Source organism: Mustela erminea, chromosome 14 (genome assembly GCF_009829155.1).
Source record: "Mustela erminea isolate mMusErm1 chromosome 14, mMusErm1.Pri, whole genome shotgun sequence".
Lineage (NCBI taxonomy): Eukaryota > Metazoa > Chordata > Mammalia > Carnivora > Mustelidae > Mustela > Mustela erminea.
Window position 1 is genome coordinate 91197247 of NC_045627.1, and position 26930 is coordinate 91224176.

Genomic DNA, 26930 nt, shown 5'->3' on the forward strand with positions numbered 1-26930 from the left:
TGACCCTGGGACAGAAAGCTCCGCGCTCCGTTCCCCGACACGGCTGACTTGCATTCTGAACCCTCCGCTGGCCAGTGAGGAAGCAGGTGTATCAGAGCCACACGAGTCCTTTCCTGAGCCACACTCTGACCCCTTCTGGAGGCCGCGTGTCCACCTGGGTCTCAAGACTGGGGTGGGGTCTCGTGCTTCTGCGCTGCTGCAAGGCCCATGGACAAAGAGGGGCTCTTCAGGGCAGATCCAACCCCAGGCCTCCCCCAACACACAGAACCCGGCAGAGCCACGTGGTCCCTGGGGTCACAGAGTATCTTCTCGTGCTCCTCAGAGGCACTGGAGAACCACGAGCTATAGTGTCACGTGCCTGAGGAAGTCCTCCTAGGTGCCCACCAGCAAGCCCAGAAGATTCTGGAAACCCCGTTTGGAGCACAGCAAGAAATTGTTCCAGATGCTTCCTTCAGGAAACTGCTTTGTCTACAAGGCAGGGGTGTGGGGCCAGAGACAGGCCCAGCCTCTGCGGTGGGTGGCCGAGAACCCGGACACGGCAGGCAGACACGGGCGCCTCTGACCCGCACCCTATGGGACAGCGCCCGAGAGCCCCACCCACCTGACTCCGGCGCGGCAGCCGCCGTGAGTGGCCGCCTGGCCCGCGCGCCTCCAAGGCCTCCCAAGTTCCCGGAGGGCAAGGACTGCGGCTCGTGAGGCACAGACGCCCGGGGCCTGGCCGGGGTCAGGAGGGCAGCCTGCGGCCTCAACAGCAGAAAAGAAGGAAGGTTAAGGAGGCGAGTGTCCCGCTCAGAGGAAGCGGGAGCCCGAAACCGGCGAAAATAAGAGAAGACACAGATTTGAGCAGAAATATAAACAGTGCAGTTTCTGGGTGAAGAGAGCTGATACTTATTTCTGTGATCTTGTCATAAGAGAGGACTTAAGTATACAAAGATTGACCAAAAAAGAAAACTTACATTCATTAAAACCACCGTGCGGAAATGCGGGCCGCTGCCTGGGGACACGTTTGCTTGGGACCGAGTCGACAGGATACCGTGGGCGGCGGGCGACCCGACGCTTCGGTGAGGGCATTTATACACGAGTACCGCCGCCACGAGTTTGTCCGTATCCGTCACCGCACGGAGTCACAAAACTTTCTCCTTGTCAAATACACAGGACGGTATTCTTAGCGATAAAGATGTTTGTAACGGACACGAATTCCAAAGGACCCCCACGCGGTGCTTTGCGAGTGCGTGATTTCTGGAAGCGTAAGAAAACCCAAACAGCCCAAGAGAAAGGGAGCAAAGCCGTGAGCAGCTCAGACGCCCGGCGGGTCGCGGTGAGCGGGGACCGCAGGGGAGGCCCTCCGTCATCTTGCGGGACTCGTGAATGGGAGACCCGATCAGCTGGACGGGATGAGCAAGTCTGACAGGAACCCGTGGGGCGCCGTGTTCTGCGAAGACGTCCTCGGGGCCGCGGCTGCGCGAGGACGCGGTCTCGGCCTGTCTGGGAAGCCACGTGGGCTTTCTGACAAAGCGGGAATTCCAGAGCACGGCAAGCGGACCCGAGACGCACGGCGCGCTCCCCAGACCAGGCCCCGCCACCCTGGCCAACCACATCCCGCGAGAGTGTCCGGCAGAGCGCCCTGCGCACGCCCGGCCCGTGCAGGTGCGGAGAGACATGGGGGTCCCCTGTAAACAGGCTTCTTCCTGAAGGAAAGACACAAGCTCGGGGTGACGCCCGGTCCGGCCTCACAGGGCCCCTCCAGGCTCCGGATGTGGGGGTGGAAAACCAGGAGCCGCGGGACCCCATGTCTGCTTGGTCTGTGTCCCCTGGGGGCGGGACGGGCCTCCCTGCACCCAGATCACCCGTGTCAGCTGAGCCGGAGGCCTGGGTTCTCTCCCCGCCACCCTTGGGCTCCTGGGCCTCCAACATCGACCCCCAAGGATGGGCAGAAGCCACAGCCCTGGATGTCCCCCCAAGAGCTGGGCCACACCGTAATCTACCCACCCCATGCCCTCCCTGGCGCCCTGCCCCTCTCCCCCACCCCTGTCTGCCTGACCGCCTGTTTGCAGAGCCCTGGTCAGTGGGGAGCAGGCGAGCAGGGTCCAGGCTGTCCTAGGGGTCCCTGTCAGCGTCTGTGGACTCCTCTCCGCCTGGCCCCGGCAGCCTTTGGTGTCCTCAGAGGCTCACCCCACCCAGCTCCACACTGGCTTGAGCCTGTCGGGTCCACTCCCCGGGCACTACCCTTCCGACGCAGGCCTGTGACCCGCTGGGCCGTTCCGGGTCCCTCGCTGGAAGGGCAGAAGGCCCCTGGCAGAGCAGCCACCCTCTGGCCGAGGGAGCAGCCAGCCCTCGCCCTCCGGGACAGGCCGAGGGCAGGGGCTGGACGGCAGGAACTCCGCGGGTGACCTGCGGGGCTCTCCCCGCCATCTCCCTCTGCAGGCAGGCACGAGCCGTCCCAGAAGGCTGCCGTCAGGACCTGACTGGGTGCGGGGGGGCCCCAGGACAGGGCCTGGAGAGGTCCTGGGGCCTCTTTCACCAGGGATGCACGATTTCCTGCCGGGAGCGCTGGCCTGGCCTCCGACCTGCCGAGAGATGTCCAGCACCCGACGTCCCTCCCCAGGGCTCTTCTGCGGGTCCCGGCTGGAGGACGCTGGACCCTCCCCTCCTTCCAGGGAGTCGTCACGGCGTCCTTTTCTGTGACTCACCAGGCGGCACGTCCTGCCCCTTCTTGCCCTTGGCCCTTGGCTCCTCCAACCCCGGCCCCACGGCCCCCCACCGACACGCCGCCCGGGGGGCCTTGGCTCCAGGGTGCTGCGCGGAGTCCCGGGTGAGGGCGGGAGGGCAGGCCGCAGACGCAGGCCCTCGCCCCCGGCTGGGAAGTCCGTCGCAGCCCCACCACGAGCCCCAGACCTCAGGTCTGTCCCGGAAGCAGACGGACGTCCGTTCTCTCTCCGGTCGGCCGCCCCCCCGGGTCACCCCTTTGAAGGTAGGACAGCTCGGCTGAAGATCCTGGCTGCGATACTCACCCGCTGGGGGCCTTAGGCCGCTTCTTAACCTCTCTGAGCCCCAGGCTCTTACGCTGATGAGAGGCAGGGAGCCAGACCCTCGCCCTGACTGGAGACCTCCCCTCCGTGTTCCTGCCCGCTCCTGGGGCCCTTGGGGCCGGAGCTGCGGGACGCCGCTGGCCACGGGCCCCTCTGCCCAGGTAGGACCTCCCCAAGGGCCTTGCGTGCACCCCGTGCCCCCGCCTTCTCCCTGTGGGGAGCCTCGTAAAGATCACAGCCTCCTCCCCAGGATGGGGCCATGGGAGGCTGCCCACTCCTGGAGGTGCCCCGGCGAGCAGCGGCGAGCAGTGGCTAGGAGCCCCTGCTGAGGTTCAGGGTCCCTCTTGGGGAACACCACAGGCTGGAACTGTCCAGGGCCACCTGGAGATTAGCCCACCAGAAAGTTCCACGAGCCTGGTCACATGCCTGTGCACGTACGTGTCCTGCCCGGTCTCTCTCTCTCACACACACACACACACACAGTTGCACGTAGATGTGCAAATTCACCCTCCCCCGGGGCCCAAGTCTGCGTTTCACGCAGGTGATGTGCTTCGCTCGGGCACAGACACAGCCATGGGGACACACGTGGCCATGGGGACACACAGTCATACACACCCAGCCACAAGGACAAACAGTCTCTTCCAGAAATTCCGGTTTCACAGACGGGAACCGGGACCCAAGACGGCCTTTAGAGGTGGAGTAAACAGCCCCTGCGGAGCCGAAGTGGCAGCCTCCTCTGAGACCGGATGAGAAGGCAGGACGCGGGCTGGCCAGGCCTGGACCGAGCCCCCTCTGCCCAAGAGCACGGGGGAGCAGAGTGCCACGCGCGGGGACCCTGCCGTCCCCCAACTCCATGCTCTCTGCCCCGCTCAGACCCTCCACCTGAGTCTGGGGGTCGTGCCGGCCAGAAGCTGGTGGCCCCCCCGACGGGGGATGTGGGCGGGTGCCTTATGGCTAGGGCGGGGCTCGCCGGGCCACAGGGGCCACGCCACAGGGAGTGGCCTGGCGGCGGACCGTGTCCAGCCCGGCGCTGACCGGAGGGAAGTTAATCTGACTTCCTCCCGCGGCTTGCGTGCTCTCGGGGGACTCTGGCTGTGCGTGGGGGCCTGTGGCCGGGCGAGTCCACCTGTCGCTCCGACTGCTGACCCCCGCGTGGGTTTGGGACGTTTCCAGTGATCTCAGGAAAGGCAGCACATACCTCTCTCAACAGCGTCAAGACAAGTCAGAGGTGCTACCGGTTAAGGGAAAGTGCGGGCCGGCAAGCGCCTCTCCAACGTCCCAAGTCCAAAACTGGGTGCACCTCCTGTGACCCGGCTTCCTCTTCCAGAAGCTGTCGGCTGGGCCTGGGTCCGGCCTGGGCTGAGCCTCGGTCCTCTTGGGCCAGTCCTGGATCTACCACGGGCTGAGTCTGGGTCTCCTCTGGGAGACGGGGTCCTTTCAGGTCTGCTTGAAGCCACGGCCGCGTGTCGGACCTGCTGGGTTCCTCCCTCCGCGGCTGGCGGTGCCCCCAGCTCCCCGGGCCCTGTCCCGGCGGGCCCAGGCCCTCTCCCTCGCTTGTCCTCGTCTTTCAGTCTGAGTCACTGTAGATGGGTCACGTTCAAGTCAAAGTCCCCAGGAACAAGCTTTGGGACGTTTCTTTTGTCCTAGGACCAGTCCTTCCAGCCTTGGCCAGACCACCTCCATTTTGGTAGTGAACGTCCTGCGTGGCCCTGTCCCCTGCTCAGAGCACATCGCCCCCTTGGGAGTGACCCATTCCTTTCGGCCATGATTTCCTCAAAACTGGGAGCTGGTGACAGTGGGGGACAGAGCATCTTCCCGTGTGTTCTCTGAAGAGTTTTAACTGAAACCAGCAAATCACGGACAAGAAAGAAGAACCGATTTAATGAACACTATGGGTTTGATTCTCTGAGAACCTTCCTACACTTCACTGGGCCTCTCCCGCCACTGAGGAGGCCGAGCTCGTCTGCTGGGAGGCGGCGGGACCTGTCAGCGAGGCCTGATGTGGGGGCCTCCTCCCCTGGGTGGCCCCTTCCAGCTTTTCCTCTGGAGGAGCAGAGCTGAGCGTGGGAGCCAGCGGGAGGGACGGAGGACTGTGGGCTTCGGAGGTTGGGAGAGCCACCGACAGTGGGGACTGTTTGCTAAGAGAAACCTGCTGCTCCCTCCCCGAGGGGGACGGGGATGCAGCGCTGCCCACTCTGGGAACGGGGTCACAGGTGTGACTGGGCAGCCAGCGTGTCCCCGCGAAGGCGAGGTCCTGCAGAGAGTCAAGGCTCTGCAGGGCCCGGACACCCGTGACCCGTGTTCCCTGCTGCCCTGGTGTCTGAACTTGAACAAGGAAGCAGGTCTTTCCTCACATTCTTAAGGTGAACTTATTCTTGGAACTCGAAGTTAGACTCACTGAGCGAAAGTCACCCAGATGTAGGGGCCGCCCACACTCGGGGCAGTGAGAACGTGGAGCCGCACATCCGGAGCTCCAGTGCTGCGAAACGCCCTGCACGGGGTGCACGGACACGGAAGGTGGCCGCGTGGCCGCTCGGGCTGGGCGGCGGGGATACAGGACAAGGGTCTGGGGAACGGGCCTCTCCTGCAGGCAACGGAGTCGCTCCGCAGTCGCCTGTGCGCACGGCCGCACGTCTCTGTGGGCACCCCCGGGCCGCTGCACGGTCCCTCCGTGCGGGACGCGTTCGCGCGTGAACGCCGTCCCAGGAAAAACGAGAACGCCCCCGCGAAGGGAGCGCGTCCCCTAAGACGGCTCCACAGGCAGGTGTGGGTGGGGTGCGCCCCACGTGGGACCCGTCTCCCACCCGCCCCCTGCACCCCCGCCACCGGGGGTCCCCGCGGCCGCCTGCCCGTGCCCTGGGAGACGGGTCCCGACGCGGGTCGCACCCCCACCCAGCGCGGGCCTCTGGGGCGCGCCTGGGTCAGACGCGAGCGGCGGTGGAAATTTCCCACGGTATGTAGGCCAAGATGAGTCAATGACAAAGGAAATCTCTTTTTAGATTTGTCTCTGGTGATGGTGACTTGTAAGGTCGGTTATTAAGGATCTGCCCAGATCACGTTTTCCTGACTCTCCTCCAGGGGAGCCGGGTTCCCAGTGTCCGCAGGCGGCCGGCAGCAGACTCGGTGGGCTTCATCCCTCCTCCATTCAAAGAAGAGGCGTCGGGAACCACTCGGAGGCCTGCGCGTCTCCTGCTAGGGAAGCGTCGCGCCTCACCCCCAGCCACGGGGAGCGTCCAGAAGGTCGCTTCTCTGACACGGGGCTGCTGGACAGTCAGCGGCCTCACCAAGAGGCACAGGACTGACACCCGAGGCGGAGGGCACAGGGGTTCCGAGTCCCCGGGACCCACAGCAGGGGCTCCCGCTGCGGCCCTCACCAGTCCCCGGCGCGTCCTTGCCGTGACCTTCGAGGTGGGCTGCCGCTCCTCCACCTCTGATCCCTGGCCGGGGCCCACCCCGAGGTCCTGGGGGCTCTGGCCGGCCCCACATACCTTCCCCTGGAGAAGGCCCAACGAAGGCCCAGTTGGGGTGACAGGAGACACGTCACACATGTCAGCCGGTCACGCACCGGGAGCAGCTCGGGCCAAAGGCATCTGTGGGTGCAGGGAGAGGAGCCCAGCCTCTTGCCCGGGTGACTGGGAACCACAGCACAGGGCCCAAAGGCAGCCCCTTCAACCAGCTGATGTTTCGAGGGAGAGGTGCTGCCCAGAGCCCCTGGCTGGCCCCCAACTCAGTGACCGGTCAGTGCAGGCTACAGGCCCAGGCCTGGCTGAGACCCTGGAAGCCCAGAGCTCCCCACGGCCCACGGAGGCCCTGAGGACCCCCGTGGTACGTCAGTGCTCCTCTGCCTGAGGCTGTCCCTCCCTCAGACCAGGAGGCCCCAGACCACCCTGCAGACCCCGTTCCGCCTCCGAGGGGGTCTCCCAGGGGCGGGTCTCTTCCCGCCCTGCTGGCAGGTGGCCGAGGGGGCACAGGCCCGTGCCCCTTCCGGGAGCATTGCCAGCCTTCAGAGGCAGCGGGAACTCGTTCTCTGAATCTCTGATAAAAGTAACGAGTGGTCCGATTTTCCCAGGGCTTGGCCCCCCAAATCCTAAAGGTAGCCACTGTGTTCAGGGTGGTTAGTGTAGGAGATGCGACAGAGGGTCCTTTCGGGCAGCTCCCGTACCTCAAGAGGCTCCCTCAGAGGCCCCAGGTTCAGTCCCTGCCACTCACCTAACACACCACCTTGTTTCCTCACAAGCCCCGGTGGCGCTTGAGGTCCCAAGGGGGCCTTGAGAAGGATGCGTGAGCCGAGAGCCGAGGCCGGACGAGAACACGAGGCCACGGAGAAGCACGGGCAGTGGTGACATGTGCCCCGGAGATGGCCGTGGCTGCCCTCCCAACGTGAGCTTGGCCCCTGTGGCACTCGTGCCCTGCATGGAATGGGGGAGTCGTCCCCAGCCTTGAGCTCATACCTGGAGGGAGTGGCCCGGAGAAAAGCCCCAGACCGGTGCCCCCACCAGGCCGAGGAGGCGCCAGCGTCTGTGAACAGGGAGGGGCCGGGGGGAGACAGGGCCCTGGGTGCTTTCACAGAGCCGAGTCCTGGGTTCCGTGCAGGCGCGTTCTGGAGGGAGCCTGGCTTATGGCTTCCCCCTGCCCCCAGGGCCTGCGAAGGACAGCGGTCCAGGGGGACATGAGGGACAGAGCCTCTGCGGGAGCTCAGCCTGCCCTCGGGCGAGACCTGGGGCCTCAGCCCTTAACATCCCGCGCACCAGAGCCGCGGCCCCTTCCCGGCGCAGACACAGACGAGGTTGCAAGCGAGTGACAAGGACCCGTCCTTCCCAGGATCGAGGGAGCTCATCTCCAGCCTGAGTGCGCCGACCTGATTAGGTGGCTCACATTTCAGCTTGGCGACAAGATTAAAACCCGTCCCAGAGGGGCCGTCAGACGCTGGGCAGGGGAGCACGGCTCCTGCGCGAACTCTCGGAAAGAGGCCACGGAGCACGTCACGCTGGCCGAGCGCTGCAAACCCTGAGGCGGGGCTGACTCGGGCTTCAGGTTCCTTTCTTCGGGGCAGGGGCGCAGGGAGGCTCCCAGGGAGGCCAGTGGAGGCCAGATGGGCTGTCGCCGGCCACGACAGGGCCACGTGAGTGGCCTGAGCCCGTGCCGCGCCGAGGGTGGGGTGAGGCTTTCGTGTCTGCCTGACAGACGGCCGGCCCCAGGCACCTGCCTGAGGGATGCCCCCCAGAACCCCGGGGACCATCCACATCGGCAGCAGCAGCCTGCCCTTCCCGGAGACACGGCGGGGCCCCGGGACTGTTCGGGCTCAGACACACGCCCAGCGCAGCGCCCCCAGGACGGCTGGGCACGGAGGTGGCTGGGCCTGCCCCCACGCAGCGCCCCGTGGAGCTTCGGTCCCAGGGGATTTCAGTGTGTGCGCCCGTCCCTGAGGACCCTCGGGGAGCGGAGGGTCCACACTGGGATTTGAAGTGACATAAGGGAGGTGGGGAGCCCCTCAGCCTCCCCCGCCCCTGACGTCCGCCGGCTGCTCCTCCGAGCCCTGGTTTCCTTGACTGCAGAATGGGAGGGTGCAAGGCTCCCGGGGCAGGCGCGTGTGAAAGCAGCTCGTAGGAAAACGTGCAGGAGCCGGTCAGCAGGCGTGCAAAACGAGGCCGCGGCTACACTGTGGACAGAGGACCTCCGGACAGATGGGGCCCTTCCAGGGGACAGGAAGTGGCCATGTTCTGGACGGAGCAATGGAAAAAAGTCATTCTTCACCGCAGTGTCATGTGTGCAACAAAACCCTCTTGAAAGCACTTCTCGTGTTTCTCCTCCAAGGCTGCAGAGGCGAGCCGAGCCGCGCTGGGTCGTGAGGGCGTCCCCAGGCGTGCTGAGCGCATTTCCCAGGAAGAAGGAAAGCCGCTGCTTCTCACAGGGACATCGGGCTCAGCCCCCGGCTGCTCCACGGCAGAGACTACCCCGGGCAGCTGTCTTGCCTGCTGGGGCTGGTGCACGTCTCAGGGCCCCGGGCCCATGCAATGATCGGGCCACCCCCAGAGCCCTGGTCAGGGCACACAGGGAGCGCTCACGGGACTCCAGCCAGGGTTTGCCATGGTCTGGGATCTGGGGAGTCCAGCACCTCCACCTGGGGACGGGGCCTTCTCGTAGGGATAGGGCGGCTGGATTTTCAGAACATCAAGATAGGGCTGAGTGTGTGTGGAGTCTGCTATGACTGAAGCCTGTGCCAGTCTAGACTCTTAATTATACAAGACAGAAAACAACCAAATTAACGTCAAGGGCATTTATTCATTCACATGGCTTAAGATTCAGGTATGGCTTGATCAAGCATCCCAGGCTGGTTTCTGGCTCCACTCTCTTCTTTGTCGCAGGATGGCTGCAACAGCTCCAGACCATTCCCACAGGGACAAACCTGAGGGAGGAATGACCGTATTTGTTTGGAATTCCCAGCAGAATTCTCATTATTCTTCATTGGCTGTCATGGGGGCACTTGCCCACCTCTGACCAGGAAGAGATGATGCTTTGACGATTGCCATGGGGAGTGCAGCAGAACACCGGGCTGGCTGAGCCCAAACAACCACACAGACCCCCGTCCCTGCCTCTCCCGGGATGGCCCCTCACAGCAGCACTTTGACTGCCCAGCCCTGCTTTCAGGACACAGCCGGCAGACCAGAATCTGGGCTTTGAGACATGGGTGGGGACTGGGCTTTGTTAGGAGCAGAGCCCACGGGGAGAGCCGTGACCCCTGCGGCCAGACGACCCCGTGCTCCTCCCCTGAGTGTGAGATGCTTGGAGCCGCCTGGTGAGTCCCTGCTCCGGCCCGAGCCGCCCACACAACCTGACAGCCAGCACGCGGACCTCAGCCTGGGCCCCAGCATTGCCCGGGGTAAGCCCCGCGCCATTCCGTAGTAGTCTCATCACAGTTTCTTCAGGCTGCTGGGGCGGATTTGGGAGTTGATCAAATGCCCTGTGGCTTTTGTGGAGAGGATGAGATTTCTCTCCGTTGACCTTGGTCCCGGACCGAGCTTACCTGTTACTTGTTCTTGGGTTCCTGGAGCAAACCGTACTTGCACCCGGGAGCGAGGGCCTTCCTCGTCGCTGTGGTTCTGATGTGCTAGTGTTCCAGCTTCGACTCTGCATCTGGGTGGCTGATACGTGTTTTGGAATCAGTTTCAATTTCCTGATCGAAGTTATGCTGGTCTCATATATTGAGCTAGGAAGCCCCTCGTCTTTACCGGAAAGGTCTGTAGCGTGGGAATTGCTTGTTCTTTACATGTTGGAAGGGATTCCCCGGGCAACCTTTGTTTACAGGTGTCAAAAATCTTCTATAGTTATTTAAAAAAAACTGCCTGTGCAGATTTCCTCAAGTTTGTTTTAAAATTTTTTTAATTTAAATTCAATTAATTAGCATACAGTGCACTATTGGCTTCAGAGGTAGTTTTCACTCACTGGTCTTATATCCCAGCCCGTGCTCATCACATCACCCAAGAGCCCAAGAACCCAAGAGCACGCGCCCTCCCTGGTGCCCGTCCTCCAGTCACCCCTTCCCCCGGCCCTTTCCCTCCAGCAGCTCAGTTTGCTCCCTGGAGTAAGAGTCTCCTCTCTTTGATTTCCTTTTATTTCATTTTTCCCTCCCTTCCCCTATGATCCCCTGTCTTGTTTCTTAAATTCCACATATGAGCGAGATCGTATAATTGTCTTTTTCTGATTGACTTATTTCTCTCAGCAGAACACTCTCGAGTTCCATCCACATCCTTATAAATGGCAGGATTTTATTTTTTTGGTGGCTGAGTAATATTCTATTACATATACACGCCGCATCTTCTTTGTCCAGTCATCTGTCGATGGACATCTGGGCTCTTCCCATAGTTTGGCTATTGCTGCTATCAACATTCGGGTGCACGTGCCCCTTTGGATCACCACGTTTGTATCTTCAGGGTAAATACCCAGTAGTGCAATTGCTGGGTCATAGGGCAGTTCTATTTTCAACATTTTGAGGAACCTCCATGCTGTTTTCCAGAGTGGCTGCACCAGCTTGCATTCCCACCAACAGTGTAGGAGGGTTCCCCTTTCTCCGCATCCTCGCCAGCATCTGTCATTTCCTGACTTGTTGATTTTAGCCATTCTGACTGGTGTGAGGTGTTATCTCATTGTGGTTTTGACTTGTATTTCCCTGATGCCGAGTGATATGGAGCACTTTCTCATGGGTCTGTTGGCCATCTGGATGTCTTCTTTGCAGAAATGTCTGTTCGTGTCTTCTGCACATTTCTTTCTTTTCTTTTTTTTTTTTTAATATTTTATTTGTTTATTTGACAGAGAGCTAGAGAGAGAGCACAAGTAAGTAGAGTGGCAGGGAGAGGGGGAGAGAGAGAAGCAGGCTCTCTGCTGAGCAGGAGCTCAGCCCCGATGCGGGGCTCCATCCCAGGACCCTGGAATCATGACCTGAGCTGAAGGCAGCCACTTAACCAACTGAGCCACCTGGGCGCCCCTTCTGCCCATTTCTTGATTGGATTATTTGTTCTTTGGATGTTGAGTTTGCTAAGTTCTTTATAGATTTTGGACACTAGCCCTTTATCCGATATGTCGTTTGCAAATATCTTCTCCCAGTCTGTCAGTTGTCTTTTGGTTTTGTTAACTGTTTCCTTTCCTGCGCAAAAGCTTTTGATCTTGATGAAGTCCCAATCGTTCATTTTTGCCCTTGCTTCCCTTGCCATAGGCGATGTTCCTAGGAAGATGTTGCTGCGGCTGAGGTCGAAGAGGTTGCTGCCTGTGTTCTCCTCAAGAATTTGGATGGATTCCTTTCGCACATTGAGGTCCTTCATGCATTTTGAGTCTATTTTCGTGTGTGGTGTAAGGAAATGGTCCAATTTCATTTTTCTGCATGTGGCTGTCCAGTTTTCCCAGCACCATTTGTTGAAGAGACTGTCTTTTTTCCATTGGACATTCTTTCCTGCTCTGTCGAAGATTAGTTGACTGTAGAGTTGAGGGTCTATTTCTGGGCTCTCTATTCTGTTCCATTGATCTATGTGTCTGTTTTTGTGTCAGTACCATACTGTCCTGATGATGACAGCTTTGTAATAGAGCTTGAAGTCCGGAATTGTGATGCCACCAACTTTGGTTTTCTTTTTCAACATTCCTTTGACTATTTGGGGTCTTTTCTGGTTCCATACAAATTTTAGGATTATTTGTTCCAGCTCTGTGAAAAAAGTTGGTATTTTGATAGGGATTGCCTCGAATGTGTAGCTTGCTCTGGGTAGCACACACGTTTTAACAATATTTGTTCTTCCAATCCTTGAGCATGGAATGTTTTTCCATTTCCTGAGTCTTCCTCGATTTCTTTCATGAGTATGTTATTTTCTCAAGTTTCTTGAGGCCATTTTGTTAACTTATTTTTTATAAAATTATTTTATTGGGATTTTCATATTTTAACTGCATGTCTTATTATATGATTTTGCTTATTTGTATTTTCGTTCTGTTTCTGGATTCCGTTTGACATGGATCTCTTTTTGTTGCCATTTTGTCCGTGGACCAGGAATTGGATATATTGATCAGTTCTGATTGTTTTTCTAACTTTTTAGTTTTTGCTCATAAGATACTCAGTTCCTCCCCCCAAGTTAGTTCTTCAATTAATGTAGTTGAAACCCCCAGATCTTCATTCTTACTCCTAAGGACATCGAAGACCCTTGGTTTACCTCTGAGTAGAGCACTTGTCCCGTCCCAGAAGTGTAATAGGTAGTATTTGCAGTTCCATGAGGTTCCAACCACTCGGTGAGAGGGGCTCTGCTCTTTGAGGGGTTTGCTTTCATTCCTAGTGGCCGGGGGTCTCCATGCAAACCAGGAAGGCTGGCCCAGCCCAGCAAGAGGAGGGGCTGTCCGTGTCCCACCTGCGAGCTCTGCTGGCGGCCCCTGTCGCGGAAGCGAGGGGCCGGGGCCGGTGCCCCGCACAGCCTGACCTTCTCGGTCAGGGTCCTGAGGTCTCGTCCATGAACACATAAGGAAGATCTAGCACCTACCTGCCAAGAGGTGCGTTCTTTCAACGACACACGGCATTTTGTAAAACAATTACTTCAGCCGTTCCCCGAAGCTTTGAATTCCCTTCCTGTGCCGAAAGCGGGCAGAAGCACGCGGTGTCTCTCAGCACAGACCCCCACCTTCTGCAGGCGTGGCCCGGGGTGCCCGAGTGTCCGCGCACAGGCTCCCACGGCCGGTCCCGCGGGGTCCGGGGCACGCAGCTGGGGGGGCTGCGGCCGCTGCTCACTTCCGGTGCCCCCCCGTGTGCACCCCTCGGCAGCCCCCCGCTCGCGTCCCCTGGATGCCCCTCCTCCAGCTCAGACTCCCGCGCTGCCTCAGTTTCCTTCCTGCCCAAAGACTTGTTCTTCCTGATGTTATCGGACGGGACGCCATTTCACTTCCTCTCCGCAGGACTAGCTTACGGGCTCCGTGATGTGTGCTCTGTGTGTGTGTGTGATGTGCAGTGTACGTTGCGGTGTGTGTGTGCAGATACACGTGTGCACACAGGGTTCCATTCCATGTTGCCAATGGCAGGACTGGGGACTGGTTTTCCTCCTTCCCTGGGGGGAGCGGCACCCCCGCCCACAAGGGCTGCTGTGCGGAGCCCCCCGGGGGGCCCATGCCTAGGGGCTCCTCTGTCCTCGAGCCGCCTTTGTCCCGGGCCCTGGGTCCACGGCTCCCGCTTTCCTGGCCCTCAGTCCCCATGGGGAGCCCTCCAGGCAGGCTCCCGCTCACCGAGGGGAGGTTCATTGCCCTCCGCCAGTCCGAGGGGATTCAGAAGGGCAGGGGCTTAGAGGGGCTCTTGGGAAACAGCACAGCTGCCTCAGAAAGTGCCCCCCAGGGCCAAGAGGGCCCCTCAGGTTTCTGGTGGGCATAGGCTGGGGTTTCTGAAAGGGAGGTTGAGGGGTCTGGCACATGGGCAGCAGAGGACAGGGGACATCAGTCGACGTCCACCAGCCAGCAGAAATCCCTGCCCAGGCTGCCCAGGCTGCCCAGGTGTGGTGGGTGTCCGTGTTTCTGTCTCAGGGGTGTCTTAGTGGGAAGTTTAAGAAGCCGTCCGTGACAAGGGCCGGCAGCCAGATATTTTAAATGAAAACCTTTTTCTAAGGGATTTTGAAGTTAATGAAAAACAGCATAATACTTTCCTTCCAGAAAACGGCTTTTCGTTTTTCCTCACTTCCCTGGAAGACACACCTAGGAATAGGAGAAGAGGCAGGACTGGTCGGGCATAACCACCGTCATCATCCGCCTTGGGAAGCAATGTTCTCCCTAAACAGGGGAGCGTCCTGACGCACGGAGCAGAGAAACCAAACGAGAGCCGGTCCGGAGGCTGCGAGGCCGGGCAACCCCGGGCAGCGTCGCTGCTCTGAATCACCGCCCTCTGGAGAACGCAGGAGGACGGCACGGGGACACCTGGTGGTGCTTGGGAGACCAGGCGGAAGGGACCGGGGCCCGAGCCCGTCCCCCGGGGCGTGGGAAGCCGGGCGCTTCTGGCCGCCGCCCTTCCGGGCTATCTGCACCTGTTTGCCCACGTGAGGGCCAGCCCGAAGCCACGGGACCTGCCAGGAGAGGGGGACAGGGCTCTAAGACTGGGCTCTTCCTTCCGGCTGGGATCCCCATCTAGTCCGTGCACAGCCCCCAGCTCCAGGTGCCGGCGCCGCTCCTGCTGGGTGGGAAGGGGCTGGGCAGCCAGCGGGGACATCTGTCAGGGTGCCTGTCTGAGACCAGAGGCGCTGCGGGATCTCGTGTGCTGCCAAGGGAGAAAAGCTGCCACACACACGTTTACATGCATGTGAATGCATGTGAACACACGTGCCACACACAAGCACGCGTCTGTGTGTACATGTGCGGTGTGGGCTGTGCTCACTCCCACCAGCACAGGAGCACACGTGTACCGATGTGTACACGAGCATGCACTCTCAGCAGCACACGCGCACACGCAGACACACATGTGCACGCGGACGTACACTCACACAGACACACACGCGCACACGCGGACGTGCACTCACACGGACTCTGTACACATGTGTGCATGGGTGCCACCCAGTGTGCTGCGCGAACACCCCCACACGCATGTACAACCTGGCAGGCACACACAGCGGCACATGGGCACACGCACATGCACATACACATGTAGGTGGGCACACACAGTGACCCAGGAACGCGTGTGCACGGTACATGCGTGGGTGGGCACTCAGGCGCGCAGCGACGCACGAGCGTGCTCACGTGCACGTACACGGCTCTCTTGCTGACCCCCCTGCCCTCCCAAACATCCTGCAGGCTCAGGGAGTGCACGGGGTCAGGGGCTTCGGCCAGGCAGGGCTGTGCTCGGAGCTGGGCAAGGGATTTGCCACCCCAGCTCCACTCAGCCCGGCTGACCTGCTCCAGAAACCCTTTTAGTAACAGGTGGCCTGGCCGGCCACCCGATGAACCCGGGCTACAGGGGGCAGCACCGGCCTGGGACACACCTGGTGGTGCCATCAAGTGCTCAGTGCTTGGGTGGGACCCCCAGAGCTGGGGACCAGGGCCACACTGGGGCAGGGGGTGTCAGAGAGGGGAAGGGGGCCGTGGTCCCAGGGCGCTTAGGGACACCAAGGGCAGGGAGGGATCCAGGCCCAGCCCCTTGAGCCTCATGGCTCCCCCAGAGGTGAAGGTCAGTTGCATTCTTTGCCAACACTGGAATTCTGACATCAGATTTTCCGTGCTCGGCTTGGGGGGAGGAGCCGGCAGGCGGGAGAGAGCAGCGGGCGGGGGTGGGGGTGGAGGAGGGCCTGAGGCTCCCAGGAGGCCAGAGGCGGGAGGGCTCCTGGTCTGGCCTGGCCTGCTTCTGGGCCCCTGCTGCCCACGCCTGCCTCCGGGCTGCCTGGAGCATCCTGGCCGCGGGCCACCCACAACTTTCTCATCCCGGCTTGAGGTCTTGCTGAGTCACATGGGGGCTGGGTTAGGGACTCTAAAAATAGCTGGCCGCTGGGGCCAGGCTGGGAGTTATTATTAGGCTGGGACAGAGCCCCTCCTGGGGGGAGCTCAGAGCCCCTGGAAAAGCAAGGGACATAGCCGATGGCCAGGCTGCCTGACCCCCCAACCCTGGACCCTCAAGCCCTTCCTGGGCCCGGGGCTTGGACCCCCCCTGCCTTCCTCCACCTGATACCCCCCTGGGCACCCCATGGAGGCCCCTGTGGCAGCTCAGGGCCCTCCACAGAGGCCAGAGAGCCCCCCGAAGAGCCTGTGGCTGTGGGGTTCCAGTGAAAACATGGTCCCTGGTTGGAAATGGATCCGGGATTTCCGGACTAGTGGGGCCTCTGAAGCCCGGGGTCCTGTGGGATGTCTAGTCCACACCTGGGGGGAGCCGGTCCGCAAAGTGCCCAGAGGTTGTCCTGGTTTCCCGAGGAAAGAAGTCATAGTCCCAGAGCCTGTGGGACCTTGAGCCACCTTGGGGTCCAGGAGTCCCTGAATGCCCAGCCTGTCATCTGCTTCCACGGGAAAAGCCGCGGTCAGGCCAGCACCTCTCCGGGATACCCTGAGCCGTCCAGGTAGTGTCATGGCCCTCGGGATGGTCATTCTGCTGATGAAGATGCAAGCGGCCGTAGGTGCTGCTCTGGGGGAGCCACACCCCAGCAAAGAGGCCAAGCCTCCCGTGAACCCCTGTGCCCCGCACAGGACACTGACCCCAGGGCGTGCCCGCAGGGTCCTCCACCCACCCCCATCCTGCTCCCCCCGGCCCAGGGCTTCCGGCTCAGCCAGCACGGTCTCCAGCCTCGGCCTCAGACCCCAGCGTCCTCCAAAGCCAGAGAGCACTTGGAGGAGAGCCTGCCCCCAGTGCTGGACGCCAGCCTCACCGCGGAGCCCCGGAGCCCTTCCCACTTCTGTGGGGTCGCGTCCTGTGTTAAAGCTGCACCCACAGGGCATCAGGGAGAGAAAGCCCTGGGGCCCCGGATCGAGCTAACTCAGGACTCAGAGAAAGTGAGCTGGACGTCCCGCGGCACCCGGGGCCGAGCCACCCACGCCCTCTCTGCACAGAAACAGAGTGGAACACGGGAGGTGGGGGGCTCAGCCCAGGCTCCTCAGGAAGCCCCTAGGGAAACAGGAACTTCCCCAAGGCTCCCTGCACTGGAATGACCCTGGGCTGGGGGGAGGGCAGTGACCCACAAAATACTAAAGAGGACGGCGCCCAAGCCAGGGAGCCAAAGTGGCCCTCAGGCGATGAATGTTCCGTGAGACCCAGAGAGGCGCAGGTTCCGGGGCGCACAGACCGTGTTGTCGTGGTGCCCCCACCCCAGGAGTGGCCGCCCGAGGACGATGGAATGTCACCAGCTGGAACGCACAGCTAAGGCTGGGACCCGGCCTCTCAGGGTCTCCAGAGGTGAGAACGAGGCCAGCCAGGCCTGGGGGTTCACGTGCTCACCCCTGACCCCACCTCTCCAGGGGACCCTCCTGGGCCCGAAGTAACCATTTCCATGCTTGCCTCCCAGACCTCTTGGCAAAGATGAGCCTTTTCCTCCTGAAAAATAATTCGTGGGCTGAAAGGCCGCTAGCCAGGCTCAACCTGTCTGCCTCGGGGGACGCAGAGCCCTCATGAGGTCTCCATGGCCCCTATCCCGCGCCCCCGCTTCCTGGGGCTGGGCTCGTGGGGAAGAATGCGGCGCCGTGGGGTCAACAGGGACCGCTGTCCAGGGCCCCCTGGCGCGCAGGGCCGGGTGCTGCGGGGAGAAGGTTGCCGACGAGCCACGGGCCCGGAGGCTGTGGCTGGAGCGCCTGGCTCCCGTGGGCGCCGTGCTGCGGACCTGAGCCGCCAGGACACTGGGCGCTCCCCGCTGACCACAGGCCTGCCGGGAGCATTCCACGCCCAAGTGTCTCATGCCCGCCAGCCCCCGTGCAGACGTCTCCTCCACCTGCCCTCGACGTATGCACTCAGGGGGCTGATTTCCCAAGAAGCCAAGGAGAAGGCAGGGATTCTGCACCACCTTCCCAGGTGTCCTGCTCCACGCCCAGAGTCCTGGGTCCCTCGACGCCCTGGCTGGACTCTGGCCTGCAGCTGAGGCCCGGGGAACGGACGCGGCCCCTTCACTGGGGCCCGTGGACTTGGCCATGGGGAAGGTGACCCTGAAAGAGAGGCCACCCCACGTGAGTGGCCCGGCACAGGATGGAGTAAAGCCGGCTTCCCCGGTGTGGGACGGCCTCCTCATGCCAGAGCCCAGGTCAGGACATTGCCTGCCTAGGCCCACGCTGCAGGGGACCAGGGGTGCACCGGTGAGCTGGCCCTGGCCCAGAGGAAGTGTAGGTGGGAGTCAGGAGTGAGGAGGGCTTGGGTGGGTACGTGGGGCAGGGGCCGCAGACCTCCTTACCTACACCGTCCTACTGAGAAAATAAAACTCCATATTTATCTTTTTGCTCACGGTAAAGGCCGACCTTTAAGAGGCGACATCTGATTTGAGGTAATGACAGACAAAGGGGCATTTATGCAGCCCAGGCTGGGTCTCACCTCCACATGCCCCAGGCCGGTGACAGCCTTGGAGGCAAGGTGGCCGGGCTAGCGCCCGGGGGTCGTCCACATGCCCTCTGCGCCGCGGCACGATCAGCAACGCCCACCCACCGGCTGGGCCCTGCCCTGTGCTGACTGGGGGTACGGGCCTCTCTACCCTGCTTGCCAGACCTGGGGCCAGCGGAGCACAGGCGCCATGGGCCTCCAGGGAAGACAGAGAGTGGGTGGCTGGGCTGCCCTGGCATGCGGCTTCCCCCAGAACTGTGGGGAGGGGTTCTTGGCCCAGAGGCCTGCGGAGCCGGAGCCGGAAGGACACAGACAAGATAATGCCTCTCCCTGGGGGTCGCAGGCTGAGCTTCCTGCCGGTGCTTGAATGCCTCTAGGAAGCAGGGCCCGCGCTCCCTCCCCCTTCTCGCTCATCTTGCCCTTCCCCATCCCCCGCCCGCCCCCTTCCCAAGCCTGGGACCCTCCCTTCCCTCCTACCCTTAGAGGAACCAGCGGGCTGCTGGGGGTGGGTGCTGGGACTCCCCGGGAGATGGACCAGCGGGCTGCCCACCGACCAGCGAGTGCCGTGTGGGTCTCCCCAGGACGGGGCCCAAGTGCAGGAGCAGACAGCGTCCAGGCCCCTGTGGGCACTCTGGGTCGGGTGGGACAAAGGGCTGCTTGAGCAAAGAGACTGCTCCCCCGGAAAGTCGAAGAGCCAACGTGTGGGTGACCCGCCTTCGGGGCCTGGACGCGCTCTGTGCTGGCGCTGGGGACGGGCAGGCGAGCAGCAGCGGGTGAGCCCTCCAGAGGGGCCCCGGCTCCTCGTCCCTGGAACTGGAAGGAACCTCCGTCATTACTGCGGCCCTGTTGTCAAGGTGGTGTTTCAGCCCCGGGGAGTCGGCTCCCCGTCTGCTCCTGAATCTGGTCGGAGACGTCCGGGCGCCTTGGGCAACCGAGGCGGGCTGGAGGGTCTCCCAGGCGGAGGAGACCGTGGCCTGGGCCCTGGAGGCAGTCGCGGGGGAAGCTGGGGGCCCACTGCAGGGCTGACTGTGGGCTGTGGGAGGGGCGGGGCGGGGCGTCCTCTGCTCCTCGTCCTGGGCTACGGTGGGGCCCTGCTCGCCAAGCCCGCCTCGGCCTTTGCCCAGCACCCCCGCCCCGATGAATCACCGAACTCGGCATTTACACGGCCCGCCAGACCGCGAGACCGGGCTGCCTGCCCAAGGCCAGGACGTGCCGTGCCCAGAGCTGGGGTCTGGCCGGCGGAGGATCCTGCGGCTGGGCCCGGCTCCGCTCCATCACCCCAGGAAATGGAAATGTTCCTAAAATGTTCGCTTTACAGCTGCTTTTACTTTTGACGTTCTGCTTAAAATAGCCTGGAGCAAGCCTCTCTGGTTGGCCGTTGCCGAGGTTAGAGACGCTTGGCTGGGGCACCAGGGGCCGGCGGGAGGCCAGGCTCAGCCGGAAAGCGCTTCTCCTCTTTCTGTGACTTTGGGCTGCCGTGCTCGCCTTCTGAAAGTCGGGTGACTCACAGGCTCGATCATGAAGTCGCGCTGCTGTCACGGTCTGGAGGGCCGTGTGTGAGCCGGGCCCGCTCCCTCACCACCTGCACACCAGTTAGCCCAGACTGGGGGCTGAACCCACAAACCCCAGGGCCCGGGCCAGGAACCGGCTGCGGGCCTTCCCGGCTGCCGCTGTCCCCACGCGGCCCCCGGGGCCCGGCCTCCCGTTGTGCCTCCCTCCACGGTGGGGAGACTGAGGCCGGGAAGTGCGGCGGTTTGCCCGAGGTCGCTCTGGAGCCGAGGGAGACATCCGGAGAGCCCCGTGCTCCCCCCATCAGGCCCAGCCTGCCACGCTTGTGAACCGCCTCTCCGGCGGGCTGCCGCGTCTCCAAGTCACGCCCAAAAGGGGAGAGCCAGGCTGCCCCCAGCGTCCTCTGTGTCCCCTGCCACCCTCAGGGCCCACTTTTCCCGAGGCCGGTGTCCAGGGCCAGCGCGGCCTTCCTGTCTGCCCGAACGTGGACAAGACCGCATGTGGGCCTCGGGGTGGTGCCCCTCAGGCTGCTCGAAACTGGCCAGTATGGGAAGGTGCAGGCAACAGGCTGCCTCCCCGGGCCTGCGGTGAGCACGAGCCCCTGACCGTGCTGGTCAGCGCAGTGCCTGGACGGACGGCACCAGGGAGGCCCTGGGCTGTGGGGAAGCGGTGACGCCCAGAGCCTGTTTAGAGCGGGTGGGCTCAGTCCGAGCGCACTCTCGCCGTCTAAGGGCGGGGGCGGGACAGGGGTCACCCACGAGGGTCTGCGCACACCTGCCCGGAGGCTCCCGTGACACCGGCCCCACGTGGCTGAGAGTCTCACTGGGGGGCTGGCTGTCTGCAGGCCGGTGACTCACAAGGCCCTGGGGTCCCGGCCGACCTCCCTCCCTCCTTGTCCTCCTCCTGCCCTGGGGCCCACCCCCCCCGAGGATGAGGGCTGGAGGCAAGAGTCCGTGGTCTGTGCCAGAACAGGCCTCAGCCCTCCCCAGTCCGCTTCCTCTTTCTCCCCTCCCCACTCTGCGGCTCCGGGGCTGACCGCAGCCAGGCCCTTACCAGCTCATCTGCGGAGCCTGGTCCCTGAGCCGCAGGCACAGCCAGACGCCGGCCCCTGGAGCCCATCCTGCACTATCTGCTCTGGCCCAGGCCGCCCTCCCTGGCTCTTGCGAACACAGCTGGCTGCGGGAACCCGCAGCCCCAGGACCCCACGGGGGAGCTGAGCCTGGGCCTGCCAGGAAGGAGAGAAAGGCCATCGCAGGAGCTCGGGCAGCCCCTCCTGTGACTCAGGGGAGCCCAGGCTGATGGGGCCTGGGGCTGCCAAGCGGGACTCCAAGAACCAGGATGTCCAGGAGCATCACCAGGGAGCCCCATGGAGAGGGCAGTGCCAGGCAAACCTGGATCACAGCAGGAGGGGGTGGCCCCCAGTTAGGAGGAGCAGGACCCCGGCAGAAGCAGCCTGGCCTGGGAGCGGGTTTCCCCCCGGAGAGCTGGAAAGTGGAGGAAAGGTTCTGTGCTCCTGCCTGAGCCAGGGCAGGTTAGGGCTGGGGGCTTCTGCGAGGAGCCAAGCAAGGCTCTGCCGATGCCAGGCCATCCCATACCCCACGTCCTGAGCACTCCCCTAGGTCAATTCTAGGGCAACGTCCCAACTCTCTTTGGTCGGCAGGGGATGAGCACTGAGACTGGTGTGGAGGAACTTCGTCATTGCTGTGGGCTGAGAGCAGGAGTCGCTCCGCTGATTCTACAAGAAAAGCCGCCACGTGGGGGCTGCTGACCCCAGTGACCCCTGGGGGGCGGGGAGGGCCTCCCCAGCAAGGGTGCAGCCTGGCCACCTGCCCGCCCCCCGCAGAGCCAGGTGAGCCCAGGGCCCACCTCTCCCTGTGCAGGTGTGCCGTGAGCCTGGGGAAGGTGAGCGGGAGTCCCTGCCCTGCCCAGTCTTAGGAAAACAACGTGAGGATCTCGGGCTGGGAACGCTGCTGGCTCCCACCCCGGTCCCCGCTTCCGCCTCTGCTCAGGCCCAGAGGCTGAGCCCAGGCTTGCCTACGGACGTCTGCTTGGGTGCGGGCAGGGAGGTCCAGGGACAGGATGGCGGGGCGTGTCTTCCCAACCTTCTTGCCCTGGACGGGGCGACCCTGGCCCGTACAGCCATCCCCGTGCTCTGGCCATGTTGCATGTCCGGGAGGAGCCCAGGGGACCCTGAAGGACGGAGCACAGACAGGCAAGCGCCCAGGTCCGTGTCCCCCCAGCTCCCCAGGTGGGCAGGACAGTAGAGCCCCGTGTGTCTGTGGCCCTGCGACGCCCCCTTCCCCGGAAGCCCCTGGGCGGGACGTGCCCTCTCCGAGAAAGCAGGGAACTGCCGTGGGACCCGCTGTGTGCGCTTGGCGACTTGGGGGAGGAACGTGGCGGAGAGGGTCTTGCTGAAGCCACGGCGGTTTCCGTGGCCTGGGACCATGCTCCTGTCTGAGCTGTGTGTGCTTCTGCAGGGTCCGTCTCTGCACGCGGTGGAGACCCCACAACAGCCCACCCCAGCCTCGCCATTGGCTTCCCAGTCGGCCCCGGCCGTGTCTCCGTCATCTGCCACCCGGGGTGGCCCCCTCCCGAGTCCTCACTGAGGCCTTGCTGGAGTGTCCAGGTGGAGGAAGAGGGGGCACAGGGAGCCCAGGTAGGGGGGCAGGGGCAGCGTGCCCTCTCCGGGGTGGGTCTGGCATCGCAGCCCCGAGACGGACTGCAGAGAGAGGTCAGTCCGTGCTGGGGGCCAGGGTGCAGGGGCTACCGTGCTTCTAACTTCCTGAAATTCCAGGCACTCCCGTCTCATTTGTTTCTTGGGCTTTGGCTGGGAGAGGGGAAATCTGCAGTTTCTAAGCTCTGAGTTCCGACTGAACCTGTTGATTAAGGCAACCGTTACACTAATCGGTCCAGAGTCACTTCAAGGTCGAAGGGTCCTTTTCCAACCCTGCAGGAAGGAAGGCCCACCTAGCCGCCTGTTGCCCCTGTGGCCCCATGCCGCCCCGGCTAGCCGGCCAGCCCAGCCTCGCCTCTCCCGCGGCCTCCTACCACACTCACTCCCCAAGACCAGGTCCGCGAGGCACGGATCCAGGAGGCGTCCTAGCCTCGGGGCCTGCTTCCCGTTCACCCCAAGCTGTAGCAGGAGCTGCTCTCACCGCGAGGAGAACCCCCATCAGAGCCGGTGTCAGGCGCTCTCGTCCTGTGCTCTAGGACGGCGCGTGGCCCCTGGAGCCCTCAGCCGTCGGAGGCCACGAAGCACCACACACCGCAGCTTCTGCCACTTCCCAGTAAGGCAGAGGAACGACACTGCTGGTGGGACGTGGCTGACGAGGGGCCACCAAAGCCACCGTGGTTGTCGGCAAGCACCCGTCCCTGGAAAACCAGCTTTAGCAGAAATGTGCTGTGTGTGCCTTCGTGGGGCTTGGCTGAGGGGCCCCTGCTCTCAAGGACATACACGTTATCTCGACTTAGTGAGACCGCTCCTTCCTGGGCTCGCTCGCCTGTCTGGCCGTCTGCTCCCGGCGGCTCACGTCCGGAGGGCGCCGGCGCACGCGGCGGCGGGAACCTGCTCTGCGCGCGGCTCCGAGCGAAGGGGAAAGAGACACGCGCCCAAGATGCTGCGATCCAGGGTTTCGTGCGCGGGGGGCCGTTCTGTAGAATATTGCTGGGGCGCGTTTGGTCTTCTGAAGACTCAAACAACGGACGGTAGACGCGAATCTTTACAAAACTGATTTCATAAATACGAAATGACAAAGCAGAGGTTACAGCTGAGCTGCGAGCCACTGCCAACCCCCGTGACGCTGATTTCCCGAATGTGTGTCCGCAGGAGGAACCCAAGGGCCACCGGCTTTACCCTCAGGGCGAACGGACGCCCTTTTGGAAGCCCTGACCGCTTCAAAACTCAGGGACGGACTCTGTCTAATTTTCCTGACTTTGTTTTAGTTACTGCTGAGGGTTCTTGGTGATTCTGGAAACTACTTGTCCTTTCCGCACAAAGGGCGAGCTCCGGGCTGGGGACGTGTCCCTCAGAGGGTCTACTGCAGGCAGGCCCCAGACCATCTGGTGGCCACTTGCTTGTCTGGATCCCAGGACACGGCAGCGTTTTCTGCCTGTGTCATTTTATGAAGATAACTTGGCCTTGTCAACGCCCTGTTTCTGCCGATGGAGAGGAGCTAAGAGCCCTCCCAGAGGGGCAGGCCTTGCACACTCACACACCCATCTCCCCGCAGGCCCAACAGAGACCAACAACCACTCTTTAATCTCCTCCAGAGTGCAGCGGCTCGCTCCCCGGCAGGGCCCCAAGGACAGGTGAGGATTGCCCGGCGCTTCCAGAGACAGTGACCGCGGGGTCCAGACTGCGAGGCCAGCCAGGACGGCTCAACTGGCGGGAACGGCGATGGAGCCCATGGATGGGGGACATCGAAGGTCTGTGGAGCAGAACGGGCGTCCCACCGCATCCTGGCCGCGGATTCAGGCTTTCTCTCCCAGAGCTAGGCATCCTCGCGGTCAAGGACAGGGTATGATGCCGTGGCCGTGTGCCCCATCCTCCCGACCAGGGACCCGCCCCCTCCGTGGAGGGCTACGCCTCATCCGGTGGAGCAGGGGGCTGGGACGTGAGCCACACGCAGCCAGCGCCCACTCTGTGCCTGGGAGACGACGCCTGATGCTCTCTGGAGCAGGGGTTCTGCTCCCGGGGCCCAGGCCTCTTCCCAACAGGCGCCCTCCAAGCCCCTCCCCAGCTCCTTCCCCGGGGGGGTTAGGACGGAGAGCCTGCGGCAGGCCGCGCATGGCTCCAGGACCTGGGTGCAGACAGCCCTGAGGTCCCGAGGAACAGGTCGCGCGTCCTGCATCACTGTTCGGTTCTGAGATGCATGAGGCTCACAGCGCCTCCTCTAAGGGATAAACCGTGGGGACCCGAATGGGGTCCGTTTTCTCATGTGTGGTTCCAATTAAAGTTCCACCATCTCTTATCTGAAGCTCTTGGGACCAGATATAATTTAGAATTCAGAACGCCCCCTGGATTTATGGGACGATGGTAGACTGCACGCCGGTGTAGGATGGGCCGCAGACGGTAGGTCCTGGGAGAGGGTCCTGTACCCACACATTGCCGTGTTTCAGAAACAATGCGCAAGGATTTTCACAATACGCCGGCTCCCAAGGCCCCTAATTTGTCTTCTGCTAGTTCAGGGTATGCCGACAAACGCGTTTAAAACCCACTCTCTGATTTTAGAGGATTGGGGTTTATGTCATCACACACGAGAAACAGACGTCCGTAAACATAACCACTCGTTCGTTTCCTTTCCCAGGCACGGAAGGTCAGCCTTGAGGTGCCACTTTTGTCCAGTGAAATCCATCTGAGTTGAATGGGCCGCTCCATGGGTTCTGACGACTGTAGGCGCCGTGGAACCCGCCTGCCCTCCCGCACTGGTCCTCCCCTGCCGGCGGGGGGGGGTGGTGGCTGCCCCTGTCCCTGTGGGGCACTGTTGCCGTTCCGCGCACGTCGAAGGCATGGAATCGCGTGGTACCTGCTCTTTGCGCCTGGCTTTCGTTCACCGTGGAGTTTCTGAGACTGGGCCCGGCTGTCGGCCCGGCCGCGTGGTACCTGCTCTTTGTGCCTGGCTTTCGTTCACCGTGGAGTTTCTGAGACTGGGCCCGGCTGTCGGCCCGGCCGCGTGGTACCTGCTCTTTGCGCCTGGCTTTCGTTCACCGTGGAGTTTCTGAGACTGGGCCCGGCTGTCGGCCCGGCCGCGTGGTACCCTCGTGCGTTCTCCGTCCTCATGACGGACGTCGGCGTCAAGAGAGTGTGACTTTAAAATTTTGATAAACTGCGACTTAATCTCCCCCCTTTTATCACTGCAGGTAGTGGTTTTGGGGTCGTCCTCTCTGAGAAGTCTGTTCCTGCTCCAAGGTCTCAAAAACAGTCTCCCGTGTTTCTGTAAATATTATAGCTTTCGCTTTTTGGCTGTGGGTTTGTGAGCCGTTTTTAGTTAACTTAGGTGCCGTGTGTGTGTGTGTGTGTGTGTGTGTGTGTCAGGGTCAGTCGGGGTTTGCTTCGCGCTGCACGGAAATCCCGTGGCTCCCAGCACTGTTCGTTGAAAAGACAATTCTCTCCCCCGAATTGCCGTCTTTGTCGAAACCACTGGACCGCGCCAGTGCGGGTCTGCTTTTGGGTTCTCCCTTCTCTTCCCCAACCAGCATGCCCACCCGTAGGCCAATAAAGCACTATGTCAATTACGGCGGCTCTCGAAGTCTGCAAATCAGGCAGTGTGAGGACCCCAGCTTTGCTCTTCTTCTTCGAAACTCTTTTGGTGGTTCTAGGTACTTGGCACTTCCATATATATTTCAGAATGAACCTGTGGTTTCTAAAACAAAAAAGCCAAAGCCAGCTGAGAGCATTAAAGCTCCACGGAGGAGAAGACATCCTCACACCACTGAATCTCTCAACCCAGCAAGGCGGCGCGGCGCCCGGTTTCCACCACCCCCTCCAGCTTCAGGCCTCTGCGTTCTGTGGTTTCTCTCAGAGGACTTCTCGTGCTGTTACACTTACGCATAAACACTTTACCTTCCAAGCCGTTTAAATGGAAATGATCTAAAGTTTTCTTTTCTAGTGCTCGTTTCTAATATCCAGCAACGCAACTGATTTCTGAATATTGACCCGTGTGCCATGACCTTAGTCAATTCATTTATCTGGAAGTGTTTTTTGTGGATTTGTTAGGATTTTCCATGTCAGAGATGATGTTGCCTGAAACCAACAGGAGTTTCCCATCATGCTTTCCAATCTGTGTGCATTTTCTTTCTTGTTCTTACTCTCTCGCGCAGACCAACCTTTCCTTAACGTCGAGTAGCGGGACTGAGGAAGGACAGCCCTGCCTCGTCCACAGCGCAGGTGGCGATAGCGGCGT

The 26930-nt window shown here is 61.9% G+C and overlaps 1 long non-coding RNA gene and 1 pseudogene across 1 annotated transcript; one reads left to right on the plus strand and one right to left on the minus strand.

Annotated features, from left to right (window-relative positions):
• Positions 1 to 1378: 1378 nt before the first annotated feature.
• On the plus strand, positions 1379 to 24005 carry LOC116573135 (annotated as a pseudogene).
• Positions 8881 to 19809, minus strand: LOC116573136. The gene is made up of 3 exons (XR_004278612.1): positions 18997 to 19809; positions 17996 to 18134; positions 8881 to 9435 (listed from the first exon to the last, which is right to left on the minus strand). It is a non-coding gene; the product is annotated as an uncharacterized LOC116573136 (long non-coding RNA).
• Positions 24006 to 26930: the final 2925 nt, after the last annotated feature.